Below are 21,155 nucleotides of genomic sequence, written 5' to 3' on the forward strand. Positions count from 1 at the left end.
CTATTATGTTGTTCACTTTCTGTGAATTATTATTTAAATTAGAAAATTCAGGCAATTTACATTGTATGTAATAATTGTATGGTTCCATTTAAATATACCATCTTATTTTGTATTTGTCTTATCTGTTTTTTGTTCCCTTTTCTGCTTCTCCCTTTTTTCTTGATTAATTGAATACTTTTGGATTCTGTTTCAGCACCACTTGTATTTTTTAGTTAAATCTCCTTCAGAATTTTTTTGGTGATTGCTCTGAGGTTTACAATATGTGTTTAACTCATTATAGTCTATCTTCACATTATATTATCACTTCACTTGGAGTGTATGAACCTCACAGCAGGACACTTTCGTTTCTTCCCTCCCACTCTTTTACTATTGCTGTCATCCATTTTACTTTTCATATGTTGTATACCCTGTGATACACTGTAAATATATGTGCTCTTTCAAACGTAATAATAAAAATGTTAGAAACTTGATGTTTACTCGGCACTCCCATTTCTGATGCTTTGCATCTCTCCATGCAGACCCAGGTTTGCATTTGATCCCACCTTCCTTCTTCCCAGAGAACTTCTTAAATATTGATAGCCGTCCAGGTCTGCTGGCATTATATTGTCTCAGCTTTTGTTCGTCTGAAAAAGTCTTTGTTTTGCCTTCCTGCATGATGTATGGCTTTGCTAAATGTAGAATTCTGGGTTGACAGTCTTTTTTTCTTTGAGAACTTTAATTATGATGTTTCATCACTTTCTAACTCACAAAATTTCTGACAAGCAGTCTGTTGTTCTTCTGGAACTCCAGCTACCCATGTTAGATATCTGACCCGGTACCGCAGCTCTTGGATACTCTGTTCTGGTGCATTCTCTCTCTGTTCTGTCTCCCTCTCCCCGTCTCTCTCCTTTGTTCTTAAGTTTGGATAATTTCTATTGAACTATCCCAAAGTTCACGGATTCTTCCCTCAGCCATATGCAGTCTACCGATATGTCTGTTGAAAGAATTATCTCTGATATCAAGTTGTTATTTATAGCTTTTCTATTTGACATTTTTAATAGTTTCCATCTCCCTGCTAAAATGCCTCATCTTTATACGTATGTCATAAAACTTTTCCATTAGATCCTTAAGCATATTAATCATAATTATTTTAAAGTCTCTATCTGATAGTTCTAACACCTGAATTATCTGTGAATCTGATTCTAATTACTGCTTTATCCCTTGGCAATAGTTTTTATCCTAACTTTTTTTTGGTCTGTCTCATAATTTTTTTTGTTGCATATGGGAGATTATTTGTAGACAGTAGAGAATGGAGTAAATAGCATTTATGCCTGGAAATGAGTATTTCTCTTTGCTCAGACTGTTAGTGTGGGGGTTTGACTCAATCTAGTCACTGGTTTAACTGAGCTTCTGTTTTGTCGTTATAGTTACTCTCAGTATACCACAGGCTTCAAGCTCCTTCAGTGAACAGCTATTACCTTGATTTTCCTGTGGGGTCCGGAATACTGGAGGTTTATTCTCTGTGCTCTTGCTCTACCCTCAGCTATCAGGAGTCCCAGTATGCCTGTTTGCAAGGGTCTCTCCACATTCTTTCCCCTTCCTCAGAGGTAGACAGTTATTGCTTGTTACTTGCTTCTAGGTTTGTTGTGGGGTCAGGAGATATTTTGGTTCTTCTGGGCGGGTCTTGTCTTTAGCAAGGACCTGTGCACCTGGGCCTTGTTTATAGGACATTCTCAGTGTTCCTGCCAATTTCACTTGAATCAAGCAAACTTTACCTTGTACCTGTGGCAGGTTAAGCCAAAGCGTTTCTTTACCCTCCCCTAGGGTAGCCTACTTCTGCTTTGTATTGGTGCAGCACCCTGGGGAAGACAAAGTTTGTTTCTTTGTTTCTACCCTTATTGAAGAAAGTTGGCAGCAGCAGGAAGGGGAGTGTCATAGTATTTCTTAGGAGGTAGATGGATTTTGCTTCTTTCTATCTCTTCTCCTGTGACCCTAGGTAATAGAGGGTTTGCTGCCCTTCCCCACGTGGCTTAAGGTTTTGCTTTTTGTGGAGATGATCCAGGGAAGTGTATGGCGTTCTGTGCCTGGAACTAAGCAGAAACTATTCACCTTCTGCGTACCTGCACCACCAAAGGGAGATCTCTTTGATCTCCTGCTCTGCCCCTAATCTTTCTTGAGAACATTGTTGGAGCCCAGTGGAGAAGAGCTGGTGTGTGAGTATGAAGCACCCTATATCTGGGGCCCCTACTTATCCTAAATTTATCTACTAGCCCACATTTAGCCTTTAGGAATTTGTTAAAATTTTAGCTGATTACTTACCTCTTCTGGAGTGGCCCCCTATTTTTCTTGTGCTCTAGCAAAGGGAAAATACTTCCCATATATTTTCTCTCCTTGGAGGGGCTTGACTCTTGTGGAAATTCAGTTCTTGTGGTTGCCTTATGACCTCAGCTCCCTGGTGGGTTCAATAAAAGTTATGATCTTGTATATCATCTGGTTTTTGTTGTTGTCATTAAGATGGGAACTACATTTTCTTGCAGCTTTCTATAGCTTAAGTGGAAGCAGGATTTATATGGCTCATTTTCTTCACTCAGCATTATATTTTTTAAGATTCATTTATGTTATTACATGTAGCTACAGTTCATTTATTTCCCCTGATGTATAATATTCTATTATGTGTATATAACACAACATATCCATTCTCCTGTAAATAGGTATTTGGGTTGTTTCTAGTTATTTATTTTTATGAACATTGCTTTGAACACTCTTAGTCACATCTGTTGGTGCATGTTTGTAAGTTTCTCTAGCTTACGTATCTAGGAGAGGTTTAGTTTGATTGTAAGATATGTATGCTGAAGTTCATCCTTACAAAATAATGTCTTTGTTAATTTATGTGTCTACATCTTCTGAGAAATAAAATCTGCATGCATCACTTACAGTCTCTCTCTCCTCTATCATTTCCTATGCCTGTCCTTTTTTCTTTTTTTAAAAAAAAATATATGTTTATTGATCTCAGAGAGAGGAAAGGAGAGAGAGAGAGAGATAGAAACGTCAATGATGAGAGAGTCATTGATAGAGCCCACAACCCGGGCATGTGCCCTGACTGGGAATCGAACCCTGATCGCCTGGATCCCAGGTTGACGCTCAACCGCTGAGCCACGCCCAGCTGGGCCTCTTTTCTTTTCTTTTTCTTAAATACTAATTCCTCATGATCTTTTTTTGGTTTTGTTTGTTTTAATTTGTCTTGATGTTATTCATTTGCTTGGTATTTGACTCTTAGTGCTTCCTAAAATGTTTTGGCTGGGACTTGCTATGGTAGCTTGTATTGTGTTGACCTATATGATATGATATTCCTCATTTTAGTCAGCCCTTCAGTTTCCCATCAGCTCTGGCTAATTGAGCCAGCCTCCTGACTAACTATTTACTCTCTCCCTCCTTGGCTTTGTGTGTGTGTGATTGTCTGAACACTTGAGGTTGAAATGAGTCTGTCAGTCATTACCCTTTAGATAGACTTAATTTCACTCTAGAAACTGGTTTAAGTAGTTAAGTAGCCACATTTCTCTGCTTTGTCTTCTAAGATATTAAGAAAGATAAGTCAAAATTTAGATACACAGTTCAGGACAAGGTGATCTATATTTTCCCCCCTCAAACTCTAGGCAGCTCAGAAAACTGGCTTTATTAAGCACAAATTAAGATTTTTTTTCTGCTTTAGTCTCCTTGTGATGAATATGAACTATAATTAGAGTATTCATGGGAAGGCATTAATACTTAGGGCATAATACATATGAGGCCACATTTAGTGAGATTCGATGTTTATGCTCTTAATGTCAGTTATTTGGGAATATATTTATGCTAGCAGAATGTAGATAAAGAACAAGGTAGAATGTATGGGAGAAACTAAATAAAACACACTCTTATTTTCTGTATGCTATGATTTTCTTTTTCCCTGGGGAAATACTAATTCAAAGCAGCTATGAAGTGATAGAATTCTCTTCCCTTCCTAGTTATAAAATTAGGAGAAAACTTGTTCTGTGCTCTCAAGGAGATTAGAATTTAACAAAGATTAGTATGCCAACGAACATCCACGGATGCATCATAAACACCTGGTAGAAAACGAACATGACTGAGATACTCAGAAGGCTATAACTCAGGGTGAAGATAGTTGGATCAGAATAGGCTAGGCAACAATGTTTTAAGACTGAGTAGCCTCATCAAAAAGAGAATGTGGCATGAATAAACATTTCCTTACTCAGAGGTACGTTTTTAAAATGTATCTTTCCATACTGCAAACTTGTTGAAGTATTATACTGGACACTGTTGGTGCCGAGCTGAAATATTCCTTACCAGGCAAATACATCAGGCCCCTAGCTGCTGTGCTGGCGGCAAAGTGCTCACAGCTGCCCCACCTCCGGAGAATCATCTGAGCTCAGTGATCAAAAAGAGTGGTTTCCAAAAATGTAGCATTGATTTCACTTGGAAACTTGCTACTAATGAAGATTCTCAGATTCTACTCCAGAACTAGCGAATCAGACACCTTAGGGCTGGGGCCCAGAAATCTGTGTTTTGTAGAAGCCCCAAGTGATTCTGATTGATACAGGATACAAAAGGCCAAACTCCTCACCTCTGGGGTAGGGCACACTACTCTGTGATATGATTTATACGCTAGAGAAGCAGTCAGCAAACCGTGGTCCCTGCTCCAAATCTGTCTCACTGACTTTTTTGTAAATAAAGTTTTATTGGAACAAACGAGGCTCATTTATTTTATCGGCTGTGGCTGTTTGCATGCTACATGGCAGGGTTTAGTAGTTGCAAGAAAGACTAACTGGCCGTTTACAGAAAAAGCCCATTGACTCTTACTCTAGAGTCCTGCCTATTCCCCATGCATCACACCCACACTAGACTTCACATGATACCATGTCCTTGCTTGGCTCCCTCTCCCCCATTCTGCTCCCTTCTCTCCCTTACAGATTGCATCCAAGGCTCTGCCTCAGGCTCTGCTTCCTGACAATGGAACCAGACAAGTATATGCACATGCTTCTTTATTTTTCTTCTACTTTTTCTGTGTTTGCAGTGGTTTTAAGGGGGCTGTGAAGTTTCCCAGACATGCTCAGCTTGCTCAGTAGGCGGTTTCCTCCTTGCTGGTCTTTTGAATCAGAGATGTTGCTTTCAGAAAAAGGTGGTGTTTTTCATCTTTGCAACTCCAACTTTTATTTCCACCACTTCTCTAATAGCGTGTCAGTGACTGCCTGGAACTGTCTTAACTATCCTGGTTTAAGGGTCACATATTATTATTTGTATTTACAATTTATAGAGCACCAGGAGCTTGCATGAAATTTCTCAGCACATGATATCTGATGTGGCCAATGGCTAAGGACTTCTGGAAATACAGTTAAAAATAAACAAGTGATGGTAAAGTATAGGCAGGGCTTGAGCTAGAATATCATTGCAATTCATTAAGTTAAAAATAAAATAGATAAAATATTTTGTCTACAGTTTGCTAAATGTCCTAAAAGGAATTAAGCTTTACATAGCACCCAGGCCTGTGATGTCCATCCTAAGTTGTATACCCCTTAATAATGAAGCAGCACCAGATTTTTTTCATTACAGTGATGTTTTCATTGTGTGATACTTGCAGTTGATGCTTAGAAAAATATTCATGGTTCCTAATGCAGTATGTTTTAAAATGTTTTTTTACAAAACAAAGGGAGTAGGGAAAAATGAAAAATATAATTAATGTCAAGAGTTGAAATAACAAAAGTCATTTTCTGGAAGAATAAATAGAGAGCTGGAATGAGAAGAGAGAGAGATACATTAATGAAATAGGATCAAGCATGATGAGGTTGCACTTTAATACTGGCTGAGGATCCAGGCTGGGATGAAGAGGGAAGGGACTGTTCCTGTCTGTTTAGAGTCAGTCGATCATTTTATAAAGCCCTTTGCTCTTCCTTGGGACACAGGAAAGGAATCGTTTCTCTATCTTCCCTGGAAATACCTGTTTGCAGGTCAGAGGACCACTGTAGGATTTTCAAAGGCATGGTTCCGTAGGGCTTGCAAGGAGCTGCTATATGTGCGGTAGAATGATTTCGTCAGAATAGGGATTTTATGAACTGAAATTTAATTTAGAATGTCATTTGTTGATGAACTTCAGTGAAGTATTTCACATTTGAGGGGCTTTTATCAAAGCCCTTTCCAGCTTTCCAGTTGATTAAAGATCATTGTTGAGCACTAATCGAGTGAATAGTGGAACACTCAAGATTTATAATTACACACTCACATACAATCATTCGATTTTAATATAGTAATTCAAATCTTGCAATGATCAGTATAACGGAGTGAGAGATAATGAAACATAACATTTTTATATTTTAAAATTCTTTCAAAGTTCATTCATGTCTTTTATTTTACCCACACAATAATACTGCAAGGGGAATAGGTATTTACTTAATTATTTAATCAAGCTCAATATAATTCTTAATATAAAAATAAATGTTTATCCCTTCCCCAAGATGGCAGCAGCTGAAGAAGAAGACGTACTGCCCCGGCTCCCAGAGCTGTTTGAAAACAGTGAGCAACTTCTGGATGAAGTGGAAGAAACGGCTGAACCCACCACCTCCGAAATAATCCAAAAGAAGGTATCGCAGGGGCTAAAACACCTTGAGAAGGTGGCCAACATGGTATCACAGCTCTACTTGTTCAGCCAAAATGAAGATTTGGAAGAGATTGCTTCCAGTGACCTGAAGTACCTTATGGTGCCGGCACTTCAAGGCGCACTCGCCATGAAACAAGTCAACCCCAGCAAGCGTCTAGATCATTTAGAGTGGGCTCGAGAACACTTTTTAAACTACTTGACTCAGTGCCAAGTCTATCATGTGGCAGAATTCGAGTTACCCCAAACCAAGAACAGCCTGGCTGAAAATAACACTGCCAGCCCCCCCATGGCCAGTCCTAGCCTCATTTCTGTGGCATCACAAAGACAGGTTAAAATAGAGAGATACAAGCAGAGGAAGGAGGTGGAGCAGAGGTTGTCTGCAATGAAACCAGCTGTGGAAAGTGGTCAAGCAGACGATGAGCATGTTCGTGAATATTACCTCCTTCAGCTTCGCAGGTGGATTGTTATCAGCTTGGAAGAGATTGAGAGCATTGACCAGGAGATAAAGATCCTGAGACAAAAGGGCCCTTCAAAAGAGGCGTCAACTTCGCGCTCATCTGTTCTGGACAGGCCTTCGAGGAAACCCTTCATTCTCACTCGGAATGCCGCCCAAACCAGAGTGTTTGGAGCTGGGTATCCAAGTCTGGCATCGATGACGGTGAGCGACTGGTATGATCAGCATGAGAAATGTGGAGCGTTACCAGACCAGGGCATAGCCAAGACAACACCAGAGGTCAAGAGAACAGTTGAGGAAACGGAACAACAGGAGGAACGGGATGGTGAGCAAACAGCCCGCCAAGCACAGGAGTGGGATGCGTGGAAGGACACCCATCCCAGGGGCTACGGCAACCGACAGAACATGGGTTAGGCTTCCACGACCAGACAGGTCTACGGGACTGTGACGGGGGGCACATCTTCCCCTCTAAGGAAAGCTGTGCTGTCTCCCCCTACCTGAGTTCCTGCTTCTGCTCTGTACCACGAAGGCAAAGATGCTCAATCTTGCTTTGTGTTCAATAAAGTGTCAAGCAATTAAGTGTGTTTTTGTACCTAGATGATGAACCAGCGATCCTGTTTTGGCATTATCATGCTCATCATGATGTATTCCAGTTTCGTAAGTGGAAAGAAAAGAGTACTGAGAAAGGCTATATATAAATCAATGGCTGGATGAATTCTCCTAAACAAATAATGAAAGTCCCATCTATTACATGATGAGCCTGGGCAGAAAAAAGTAAAAATTAATGTTTAATAGATATATAGTAGAGTCATAGATAGGAGCATGTGCTTTGGACAAAACCAGAGAACATGGGGTTCAAATATAAGCTGTGACTCTTACCATCTTTGTAGCATAGATTATGCTATTTGATATACCTGAACCTCATCTTTAGAACAGAAGCTGGTGTTACTGAATAACACCTTATTGAGTAACACCTAAGGTTATACATGTAAACTACTTGGAACAAAGTAAATGTTCAGCGAATTTTGCTTCCTTTTCTATTCCGCTGTGTGCTTCTAAAATTTGCAAAAGATAAGTGGCTTCCAAGTTAAATGGGTAGTTGATGACTAGAACAGAAGAAATGCTATCTTAAAAAAACCACCAAAAAGACATAGTGCCATAAAGGTAGGTGAGTTAATTTTTAAGGGATGTATGGATTTAGCTCTGAGTTTCCTGACATTTAAAAGGAAACCTCATTAGTTACCTAATGTTCACTACAGATAAAAGGGAGCTTGCACATTTACACACAGAAACACATCTTTACTTGGAATCAAGGTAAGTAAAGTGAATTTCTGTGGGCCTTTTTAAAAACTGATGTTAGCAAGCATAGTGGACACCGCCTAGCTACAGCTTTACAAAAACAACAGAAACACTGATGAGACAGTTTCTGTATCAACCCTCAGTTTTGCTCAGGGCAAAACTTTGTATCATTAGTCAGCGAAGGCATTTCTATGGAGAACAGAGATAATTTGGTTCAAGTACATTGCTTCTTGATGATCTAACTTAAAATGTGCCAAGCCTGGAGAATCTAGGAAAAAGAGTATTTGGAAGGTCCGTTAGACTGTCTTTTTCAAATATCAGATGTCTTAAGCCAGCCCTTGGCAGGTGCTGGCTCACAGACAACTCACGATTGAACTCTCTAACAACTACCCATGGTGCAGCTATTCCATGTTCCTAGCTAATGTGAAAGCCATATGCTTTGGACACCAGACACAAGGGAGGCACAGTTCTCATTATGCTATGAAAGTTAAGACCTTTACTTACATTTTTGCCAACTCAGAGGGGCAACCTATTTCAGTAGAGGCTTGGGGAGCAGGGTATTTGTAGGGAAAGTTGCTATTTCCCTTCCAGAAGAGCTTTGACTTTTCTCAAGTGTTTGCAAGAAATCCTTGGTTGCGTTCCTCAAGGTCTGTCTCTTACAACGCACAAAGGACAAGCATCCTGTTCATATTGCAGAGCTGAAGTGTCTCTCCAAACGCCACAATCAGCAGCATATCTCCTGGAACTTTCGTCCCCTGATTCCCTGGACCAGAGTGGTTTATGGTAAGTCATGTGCACAGCCTAAGCTGCTAAAAGAACCCAATCACAGTTCTACTTTAGCATACTGCTTCTGCCATTCCTTCTGGTTCAATCCACTTCAGGTTAAATTGTCAGTAATCTCGTTTCATGTCATAAAATCCTGCTTTGGATGTGTGTTTCCAAAGACAAGATTTTTCATATTCAGCTGGTTTCCCTGATGTCAATATGTTTTCAAGAACTTTGGCTCAGTCATGTAGAGTAGACCTGATTTTTAAAAAATCTATTTCACATTATTTATGTAGCATTTGCAAATATTTTTATGTATTTTTATGACTCTTTTTTAAGAGGCCATAATCCAGGATTTGAAGAACAGGACGAGCTTTGGAAATTTAAGTCAGCTGCCCTGTTTACATATTTGACTCAAAAACAGAGTTATGTCAGTGCAGGTGGCAAATATTTGAGAGAAGAAACTGATGGATGTGTAATATCTGCTCACTTGTTTTTAATATTCTTTTACTGATGATGTTGCAGCTTCCATATGCTATATACTTCTGACACCCACACCAAAGGGTGGTTATGACAATAACCCATGAGCATACTTTTCAATCCATGTTGCACCTGGTCTCTTAGTTAATGTAGTATTTCTTTATTATTATCTGTCTTGTAAGAGAGAAATCCCCAGATGTGAAATATATCATATTCTCATGGGTTTCATCATAAAAATTAAAATTTGGCAGTTATAGCCTTTTTTTCTTTTACAAAAAAGGAAGTCTTAAGTTCTGAAATGTTCGAAGTGTAATATGGAGCCTGCTCTTACACCAATACTATTCCCTTGGGGGTAAACATTTTGATATGCATTCTCTGAAAAAATTTGATTAATGTTTAGTCTCAACAATTAGAGGGTTGATCACAAAAAGAATATGTTCATAAATACATGGACTCAATAGGTTACAGAATAAAGGTTTTGTGCTGGGAGCAATGACAGCTGTTTAGTGAGGTATTTTTAAATGTCCATGTCTGATTTTTAAGCTGTGATTAAAAACCAATAAAACACGAACAAACAGAACATTAAAATCCTCCTATAGAAGAACATGCAGTATATCCTCCAACAACTCTCCATTCCAGAACCAATCAGTGAAGTTATTGATAAGCAATGTTATTCTTTGTGTTTCCAGGTTTACTCAGTCACACACACACGTACAGCTTTCCAGGAGTGAAACACACACTTCTGTGTCTAGAAGGTACAGAAGAGGTTTATGGCCTTTATGAAGACTATCTTCATTAATCAGTTTGCATGAATGAAGCATTTGCATACGTTATCTACTCTAAGCATTTCAACCAGAACTGATTTTCTTTAGCAAGACTGCGTCACACACCAGCCATCTAGCTCTGTTTTGTCTCTGCATCACTCCTCCATACAGCTCAGAAGAGGGTCGCCAGGGCCTCTGCAGCACAAAATGAATGCGCAGGAGTGTTCTACAAAAATCTGAGTTAACCAAGGGTCTCTAAACCCCTCTTTCTGATCCCTTCAAGACTGAGTGTACAGGTTGCTTTCTGTGATCCCTCATGCCTGGGTTAACTGTCCCGCCTGTGTTTCCATGGTCTCCTGTGCACATGCAACATTCTATTATAATCACAGGTTTCTTCAATATCTAAATGGTAAGCCCTTTGAGGGTAGAGGTCACATCTTACTCATGATTGTCTCCCTATGTCCTAGCATATTTCCTGACACACAGTGGTCTCTCCCTAAGTATCAAATGAATAAATACATAACCACATGAATAAATGTTTGCTAAATTTTTCATCCCCATCAGTGGCTCCTAAGCTCCAACTCCAAAGTTTTGTTAACTGTCAGTGCTAGTCAGTCAACGCAGTCAAGAAGGCTAGCTTGCTCTCTTCTGAGGCATAGCTCAGTTGTCACTATTTTTCTGGGGAACTATTTTTCTGAGATACGGACTGAGTTGAAACTAGGCCTGATAACTCTGACACTATTCTAAACAGGCACATTAGGAATTAGAGGGGCTGTCTCTCATTTGAATGACCTAACATTTTATCCCAATAACGAAATACCCTCTTAACAGGTAATCCTGTTACGCCAGTACCAACACCTAACTTGTTTTGCTTGTGTTGAGGAGCTAAAACATATCTGCTGATCACTGCCAGGACACTGACGGACCATCTTTGTACTGGGCGTAGGGTAGAACACAGAGAGTGGTGGAGTGCTGCTTCCGGGGCAGGCTGGCAGGTCTCCTGCACTTTAGCTCCCTGTCCTTGGGACCCCAGCCCAAAAAATAACTGGTGAGAGTTGTAACATTTTCCATAAGTGAAATGTTGTTGTCTGGTTTCTTATTTCTTTGAAAATTTATAAACCCCTTGAAGGCAGGATTATATGCTATTCAGTGTTGTGTTTCAACGCTACATAATGTAACACTAGAAGCAAAGCAGAGGTAATTACTTCTGCTCAGTGTGGGAGATTTCTCAGGTTTTTTAAAGTTGGAAGTTATACTGGGAAGGCTGAGAAGCCAAGAGAGTGAGTGGCTTTCTTGTCCTTCCTTTAATTAAGCAGAGAGAGAAAATCAGAGCAAGCAGGTTCACCGGGTGCATATTGGAGAGGGGAGCCTTGGGTTCCGGCGCTGCGCAGACATATCCAGTAGAAAATTAAGTGCAGAAAGCACACTGACGATTCTGAGGGAAGAGATGAACCAAAAAACTTACATACATATATGCGTAAGCCATGGACACGAACACTGGTTCAGTGAAGGCCTGGGGAGGGGTGGGAGTGGGGAAGAGGGGTCAATGGGGAAAACACGGGGGACATCTGTAATGCTTTCAGCAATAAAGATAAATTTAAAAAAATTAAGTGCAACCATGTTTAGAGCAATAGAACTAGAGATAATAGAGACCCTTCTGAAATTACTAGTTTCGGGAGTTAGTTTTAAAAGCCATAAATAAAGGGGCCAGGGAAGGTTTAATTATGAAAATTGGTAAAATAAGTGATCGGTGCAGAAAAGAATGAAGCAAGGCCAGGTCATAGAACTTTAGCTCAGTCACTCCTGTCTAAAATTAGACTAATCTCGTTCTTAAGAGAAGTTAAAGTGAACAGGAATGTCTTCACTTATTCATTCATTTGTTCATTCAGCTGCCTGCCAGACAGTGTATTAGGTTTGGGGAATTAAAAAAACAAACCGCCCTAGCCGGTTTGGCTCAGTGGATAGAGCGCTGGCCCTGTTGGTCCAGCCAAGGGCACGGACCTTGGCTGCAGACTTGATCCCCGGCCCTGGACGGGATGCACGCGGGAGGCAGCCAGTCCATGTGTCTCTCTCACGTTGATGTTTCTCTCTCTTTCTCTCTCCCTCTCTCTCCCTCCAGCTCTCTCTGGAAAGCAATGGAAAAAATATCCGCAGGTGAGAATTAAAAAACACACAAACACACAGTTAAGCCTTCATGTAGTTCATTGTCTAGAAGTGGACAGGCAAAACCAGAAAACAGTAAAGTAGCAAGATAAGAATACTTTGTACTAGGTATAAGTACAAAGTATTAAATACCTGGAAAGGGAACCTAATACATCTTGAGAGATGAGAGAAGGCTGTTTATACAGAAGGTGGTATCTGGGCTTAGAAATCTTGAAGGCTAAGGTGAGGAAAGAATCCTGAGTAAAGGCCCAAAGGTTTAAAAAAAAAATTCAAAAAAATATAAATAAACAAAAAATCATCATGCTCTATGCTCTATGCAAAAGAATAAAGATAAGATACTTAGGTGTGTTGGAATGTAGAAAGCAAGACATGGAGTTACTGGAGATGACACTGAAAGGTAAGCAGGGTCACCTCTTTATTACTGCGTCCGGGAGCTTGAACTTGTGGTAAGTGATGTGGAGTCATTTAAACCAAGGAAACATATTTGGACTTTAGACAAACCACAGTGAGGACTGCCTGCAGGATGGATTCCAGAGAAGAACCAATGAAGTTAAGGAGTTGTGTGAGGGGTCCAGAAGAAAAACAGATAAGGGTTTAAACCAGGGAAGCAGCTGTAGGAATAGAACAGAGGCATATCTTTAGGAAACATTTAGGAGATCAAGCTTGAATTATTTAGTAACTCAGTGTAACATGGGGATGAGGGAGAAAGGTAGATGTATGGATGACTTTTGCCGGTTCAATGGATGGATGTTAACATGACCAGACAAAGCTATAGTAGAAAGAAGGTAAGTGCAGTTCTGTGGCTGTTCGGTTGATAACTTTGAGGTTCCAGCTGCATATGTGGGTGCAATGCTGCCAGAGAGGAATGCAACGCATGAATCTGTATATGTCATCAGTATATAGTTTGAAATCACCAGGAGAACCTTATTGTACATTGTTTTGTATATTTGTATAAAATTAATTTACATATTAAATGAGTATATAATCTATTTGTATTATATATTATCAACATTAAATAAATATATTACAGTATGGATTTATAGAATACCTAAGTAATCATGTTAATTATATATATATAAATATATATTTGTATTTATATTTAAGCTATTTTGCTGATGGAGCATACTTATATTCCAAATGTGGTCACTTCCAGTATGTCTGTCGTGAAGAGTGAATGGTTGGGTTCAGTGACTTTGGGTCTGTGATTATTTTCATCTAGTACACAGACCTCAAATCTTCAGGTCTAAGACATCTGTAAAATTCTAGGCTACCCAACCTTTTATTTTCTGAATACAATGAAGAAATGCATTATGTTTGAGAATTAGACTTGTAACCATTCCAGAGTAATCAAGTGAACCTTACTTTAACTTACTAGACTGCTTCGTATGAAGAATCTCCAAAAGAGAACCAATATTCTTAACAGACATTTTAGCTCTATAACATAAACAGAATTTTAACATCCACACAGTCCTATTTTAACTCTGTCAACCAAGGACTATGCACATCACCAGGGGTCTGGTCCATGCTGACACTTGGTTAGCACTTCATTAAGAAGAATCAGCTCTTGGTACTTCAGGTTGGGTCCAGAGATGGAATATTTCTTTTTCTTGAAATCCACATATTTCCCCCCAAAGCTCCAGATCTTCTTGGAATATCTATTAATATTTATGTATATTTCAGCTGTCCTGCAAAGAAAACCTAATGGCTTTGGCTAACATCCTTATACCTCACAAAGAAATTCTCAGAACTCCCTCTAAGGATTAACTTCAGATCCAAAGTGAACCTGGCTTCCATTGAGGATGATTATCCTGACAGGTGAGCCTTGTGGTGGTGGGGTTATGAGGTAATCTAGGTTGGGGTGGGTTCCATTCAAACATGTTTTTATTCATTCAGTATTTATTAGGCGCTTACTGTGCTCTAAACATACTGTGAGGCTTTGTGGATAAAAGATAAATAGAGTTCAATCCCTATCCTTGATGAATTCATTGATTAGTTGGGGAACCTGGATGTAAATGGGTGATTTACAATAACAGAGTACTAAATTTCAAAATAGAAGTATGAACAGCATGTTATGGGAACCAGCTTCTAGGAGACTGAGAAATGAATAGTTGGTCTGAGCATTTAAGGATAATGAAGAATTTTCCGGCCCGGCTGGGTGTGGCTCAGTGGTTGAACATCAGCCTAGGATCCAGGAGATTGTGGTTTGATTCTCGCTCAGGGCACATGCCCAGGTTGTGGGCTCAATCCCCAGTCGGGGGCATTCAGGAGGCAGCCAATCAATGACTCTCATCATTGACGTTTCAACTCTTTCTCCCCCTCTCCCTTCCTCTCTCTGAAATCAATGATGCATTTAAAAAAAAAATTTTCCATATGAAGAAAAGTGTGTGTGTGTGTGTGTGTGTGTATTTTCATGCTGGTGGGAACTGGATGTTGTTGTATAAGCCCCAGTTGTGCCCTGAAGTATAAGAGGAATGGTATGTGGAAAAGATAAGTGCCACTGAAGCACAGTGTTTGGCCACAGAGAAAAGCACACCCTAGGCAATTTTAACTGGACAGTTAGATCTCAACCAGTTTCAGTGCCTGTAGCCCTTTGAGAAGGCCAAAAGACATTTCCAGTACATAAGGTTATGAGTTACTGAGCAATATCTTAAACTGTAGTAGACACCTGTGTCCAAAATATCTGGCACCAGAGAGGCCCCCAGATTTTACGTAACTTCAAGTCCAGGGACTAATGTAGTAGGTGGACAATCAGTCGCTCGTGACTTTTAGGCCTACCTGCGTCTCCAGTACAACCCAGACTTCTTGGTTTCCCCTTGTCTGTGGCACTGTCACGCTGCCCGGAAAGGACAGGCAAAATGACCATCAGCACACGCGTCCTCGGCATGCTGAGTGGGCACGTTCACACTGTCAGCAAGGTGCCTGTGTGCGCCTCCCAGCCAGTGTGCGGAAGACAGTGTCACTTCGACGAGAAGAGAGGGGAAAATGTGGGCCACGTTTAAATAGCGACGTTTCTGGAGTACTGAGTCGGTTTCAGGGGGGACCGATCATTCTCCACCAGCCATTAACTGCTGAGCTCCTGCTATGGGGTTAACGTGGCTGACGTGGGTTTCCCTTACAGGAGGCATTCAGGTTGGCAGAATCTTTTATTCCTTTCAAGACCCTGGAGACAGACTCCTTGAGACCAGTGGCTGTGTCTGCGTGTTCACCATTATTTCCCTGGCACTTATAAAAAAAACGTTCATTATTTATTGAATAAGCATAAGTTTCCTTGTATAGTTTTATGTAAAATTTTTCTTAGGTATTTTAAAAGTTCTGTTTGCAAGTATTTAAAGTTGGAAGATGAAAAAAAGCAATTAGGTACCCATCTGTATATTGGGAACTTTCTTAAAGTATTTTTATGATGTTCCCTTGGGAACAAAGATTAACGGAAGTCGTAAAGACTATACGTAGTGTTCAGATAATGACTATATCTTCGCTCAAATACAACAACAACAACACCCTGATTCATTCATATTGATCAGTGTGACCCAGCCAAAAAAAATGTTTTAGTTGACTGTACTTCTCTTGTGAAATAAGACAGGGCAGTTGAGCTGATAGCAGTAAGATCCTAACCCTTTGCCCTGCGTTTTAGAGGAGAGGGCAGGAAGGGAAAGCCCTCATGAAAGGTAATATCCTTGACGGAGAGGGATCAGTTAAGTCACGAGGTGGGGCAGGAGGTGGTGACTGATCTCTCTATGAAGCTCCTAAGTCCTGTCTCAGCCTGGGACTGACATCTGCAGTTGTCACAACATTCATTCAAATGATCCCTTGAGACCCAACACGGCATCTCCATTTGTCATCAGGACAGGAAAAGCCAGACAGCATGGCTGAACCCCAGTCCAGGAGGAGTCATCCACGCGGCACCAGCTTTTAGATGCACCTACCCTGAGGGCTTCATGCTTGATAGGAAAAGATTTATAGGGTTTGCATGTGGCAAGCCTGCAGGAAGGGTCATTCCCAATGCTGATCCCTGGAGGGTTCCCTGGAGTCATGCAGTGAGCAGTGTGGCCACAGAGTGGCCCTGATCTTCTATGCTAGGACTAAGGCCTGGAACATGGGGACCATGGAGCTGGTGCAACTCCTCTGTTTTCAACTCCAGATAATAGACTTCTTTCCCCTTTTTTTTTAAACCCTCATCAGAGGATATTTTTTCCACTGTCAGAGAGAGTGGAAGGGAAAGAGAGAGAGAAACATCGATGTGAGAGAGAGACACATCGATTGATTGCCTCTTGGATGGAGCCAGTGCCCGTGGCGGGAATTGAACCCCAGACCCTTCAGCCCACGGGCCCATCCTCTAACCATTGGGCTAAACAGGTTAGGGCAACTTCTTTTCCATTTTAAAAAATATGCTTGATACATTGCTAACATTGTTTGAAACAGGTAAATTAGAGACAACAGAAACAGTTTGTAAGTAACTCATTTTGGTACAGTAGCCTTTCTGTGATTCTACTGGAAATAACCATTTATAGAGCAAGAAGAATAAATGCTGATCTCACTTATATAAGCTAAATGCATGTCAGAGGAGGGGTACATTGACTTTTTCGTCTTTATTTTAATTATCAATTATTCAGCACTGTCCCTAAACCATACACCATGTTAAAAGCTGGAGGAAGGAGCTCACTCACCATTGCTGCACGAGATATCCCAAACAGAGCTGCTGCCCCTCTTTCCTTCTTCCCCTTTCAACGTTTTATGTTTAAAGGAACTAGGGGGTTGACATTCCAAAGGGAGGAAAATAACCCAGTAGTTCTGCTCTTAGCATTAGGGGCTTCATCGGGAATATGCAGCTGATAAATATCCTAGTTTGAAAATTGCACCGATGTGTTACTGACCTGCCAGAGGAGTATCTGTGGCTGGTGGCTGCTCTGTGGTGATGTGTGGGCAGGACGGGGATTCATAGCTAGACTGCTCCCTAGTTCTTGGTAAAACAAGGTTTCTGTCATACATGACTTCGGGTGTCATAATTCCTAGAACTAGAACCGGCACTTCCAAGGAAGTTTCTGGCAGTTGCTTGGAGAAGGTTAAATTAAGTCTGGTTACAAGGTTAATATTTGTTTCCTTCGATAAAATGACAAAGAAAATGAGCTTGTAGACTCATGGGTTTACCTTCGAGGATACTTGCAGAAAAATCGTTATCCAAATAATTGGTGGAATTCTTGTGTACTTTCACCTGCAGAGTGTTTCAGAATGTTGATGTGTGATATGAAATTAAGAATTCTGATTTCCATTACATAAAAGAATTTTCGAAAGAGCAGTTCACGTATTTGCTCGAGGTCTTTGTTTAACACTTAATAAAATTGGAATATAATTGATTCACTGTAGGCAGGGGTGGAGGAGCAGCTTATAGATAGAATTGTGCAAGGAGCCCTGTGAATACTTCAGTGGCACAAAATGCTTATTATCAATAATAATAGTAATAAGCAGTGAAGGATTCAGCTGGAGAAGTCAAAGGGAAGACATTGTCACATCGTTTTGTTGGGATTTTTAAAAAAAACTTTGACTTTCTTGTGCATGTGACACTTTCAATTGTGCTGGAGAGAATAAAGTTCTAAATGTAGCTCTTGGTTGTCTGAGGAATTCTTGATGGAGGCAGATTTCACGTGAAGTCTAAATTGTGTCACTCACTGTCTAACTTTTAGCATTAAGAACTTTAGAAGATAATTTGTTTATTCTTAATGTAACACCAGGCTGAATTCTCTTAGGTTATCCTAGAAGAAATGTCACTGGTAAGTAGAAAATATCCCTGAGATTGCTTCAGGCTTGAGTATAATTTTTCTTGTCAAAAAAATAAGTCCAATCTTGAAGGTTATCGCTATTTGCAAATATATATATATGTATACATATACACACACACACACACACACACACACACACACCCCTATTTTTTCTGGTTCCCAAGCACTAAAGGGTGAAGTGACTAGAAGTGGGAGGAAAGATTATTCTTACACTGAAAAATACTAAAAATATTTGATAGTACTTTCCAAGACAGAGTGCACTAATGATCTGTGTGTGCCTGATTGACATGTCCCTGAGTCTCTGCAAAGAAAGGTCCTAAGCAGTTGGCTATATGGATAGGACCCTAAAACAGTTGTGTGTATTCAAATTCTTTTATCATTTCCTTCTCAAATATCAGTATTTTAATGAATATATAATATATTGAAAATAATTCATGAATTTATTTTAAGGGGCAAATTAATAATATTTTAGTTAAATTGTGGTTTATCGTGTGTATATTTTTCATGTGATAATTAGAAAGGCAACGTCCATAGTAAGTTTATTTGATTTAGCAATGTTCTTTCACTCATGAAAGCAACCTTGGTGAGAAGGGTACATATTTTGGACACAGTAATTAGAAAGAAAGAGGCAAGGACCCTGAGCCTGGTGAGCTGCTGCGAGAGCCTGTGACTCCAACCCTTTGCCTCCTAGACAGAGGGGAAAGGGCAGGCTTGTGTTCTGTAATGACAGTGTGGGACTCCCTCACGCTCTGAGTGCTGGAGTCCAAGACATTTCTTGATGAAGATCAGAAATCAAGTTCCTCTAGAGGAATTTTGTTTTTGTTTTCAAGCAGATGTTCACAGGGCTGGAATCTTTATTAAACACCAGCACCAGGGAAACGTTACAGGCAGGAATGCATCCTGTCCATCACAGTTTAGATTGGTTTGGCAAAGGATCAGTAATGACTTGGAAAATTCCAGAACGAGTTTGATGTCAGGATGTTAGGAACACTTTATGCTGAGGTCAGAAAGGTGACTTTGAACCTCTGGGGGTAGTCAATTACCCAACCAAAGCACAGATGTTTTATTCAAGACAGTATGTGTCTAGGTCTTAAGAGGGGGCACATAAAGAGTTATAAGTCACAGTCCCTGTTTTAAGAGAGGTTGCATTTAGTTGTGGAAAAATTCAGAGGTGTATGAAAAAATAATGTGATAAGGCAGAATATGTAAAGTGCCCAGGGAAAGGTAGGGAAGGTGAAGGTTAAAGGGAAGAGTGTATATGAGTTAGTGTTCTTTGATTCAAGTCAACGATATTGCTCTGGATAACTTTTGCAAAGGGGAACTTACTTGAAGATTTGTAGAAACTCTCAGACCTGCCAGGAAATCTTGAGAGTCTGGCTCTGTGCCCTGGGCGACACCAAGCTCTGGAGGGCTTAAAAAGCAGGCATCTAGGAGCTGTCCAGAGGTCCGAGGTGCCATCCGTCCTGGTGGTAGAACAAATTATAAGTGTTAGATTACTCCAGGTTGTGGAAATTTTTTTATTCCGCCTTAGATGTAGAGATGACGTTTATAGTGTACTTGGGATAATGCACCGATCCTTCTGCCTGAAATGAAGGATTAATGCACGAGGAAAGAGGGCAAATTGGCAAGGTAGGCGGCAAGCAGATTATGGAACTTGCTAAAATTATCTTCCTGGCAGTGGGGAGCTGTTTGTAATATTTAGCAAGAGTGTAGCATGATGATGATAACGACATTTTAACTCTGCTCTTGAGAGTGGCAAGATTGCAAAGGAAATAGCTGCTCCCTCCCTTATTCAGGATGTTTCTGAATCCCGCCTCCCGTGGCCTGTTCCTGAACTGCCTGCTTTCCTTCCGGCTGTCCCTTACTTGGGTCAGCGCTTCTCAAAAGAGCAGCCAAAGGCTACCTGCGTCAGAAGTCACTGGGGAGGTCTGTTAGGATGCATCTTAGGGCACTACTGAATTAGGGTGTTTGGGGGCAGGGGCAGGAATCTGCATTTTCAACAAGTTCTCTACTTAAAAGAGTGACTCTTTTGTGAACCGATGTGCAAGAACCAGTGCCTTGAGCGCTGACATGGACCAGACAGGCACGGAGCAAGGGCACCATCCTGCCCTTCTGCCTCTCCTCCATCGTCTCTGCCGCCTCTTCCTCCCATTCTCCACACTTTGTGCTCCCCCTTGCCTTCTCCCTCTCGCCTAATAAGGCTCCACCCACTGAGCACCCATTGTGCACAGAATACCACTAAGTGCCTTTAAGGACACCGGAGACTTAAAGACAAGCCTAAGGAGCTTAAATATATGTCACGTCAAAACATGCCTAGGCAGGAAATTGGTGCTATTTCCGGGTGAGCCTTTTATAGGAAAGACCTTTAATATTAGCCTTCAGTAAGTTTCACTTTGATTTGCAAGCTCGGTAGGCCTCGAATCAGGAAGATCTATGGATTTTGAGATGTTGATAAAGGAACAGAAGCTGGAATCAGATGACAGGGATCAGGGTTAGAGTCTTCTCCAGATCAACTCAGAATATCAGTGAGAGTGAGGGCCGGTTTGTAATGCTTGGATTGATTTTTCCCCACTTATCCACTGCTGTTGTTTGAGATAAAGAGAAACTCTTTCTCTAGCATACTTAATGCTTTATAGATATCATCTCATTTATTATTTATGTGAATCCAGTTACTAGCACAATACTTAGCATAGGAAGGCTTTGAGCGAATATTATTGTTGAGTCAATAAGTGCTAGGCAATGTTCTAGGTATGGGAGATGCCCTCATGTAACTTATATTCTGGTGTTGCATCATATTTTGCATCAGCCTTATTAGATAGATGATATAATTC

The 21,155-nt window shown here is 40.5% G+C and overlaps 1 pseudogene across 1 annotated transcript; it reads left to right on the forward strand.

Moving 5' to 3' along the window:
* Positions 1-6,476: 6,476 nt before the first annotated feature.
* Positions 6,477-7,493, forward strand: LOC308564838 (immunoglobulin-binding protein 1 pseudogene; annotated as a pseudogene). The gene has a single exon. The product of its transcript is annotated as an immunoglobulin-binding protein 1 pseudogene (transcript).
* Positions 7,494-21,155: the final 13,662 nt, after the last annotated feature.

Source organism: Miniopterus schreibersii (assembly GCF_964146895.1).
Source record: "Miniopterus schreibersii genome assembly, chromosome: 12".
Lineage (NCBI taxonomy): Eukaryota > Metazoa > Chordata > Mammalia > Chiroptera > Miniopteridae > Miniopterus > Miniopterus schreibersii.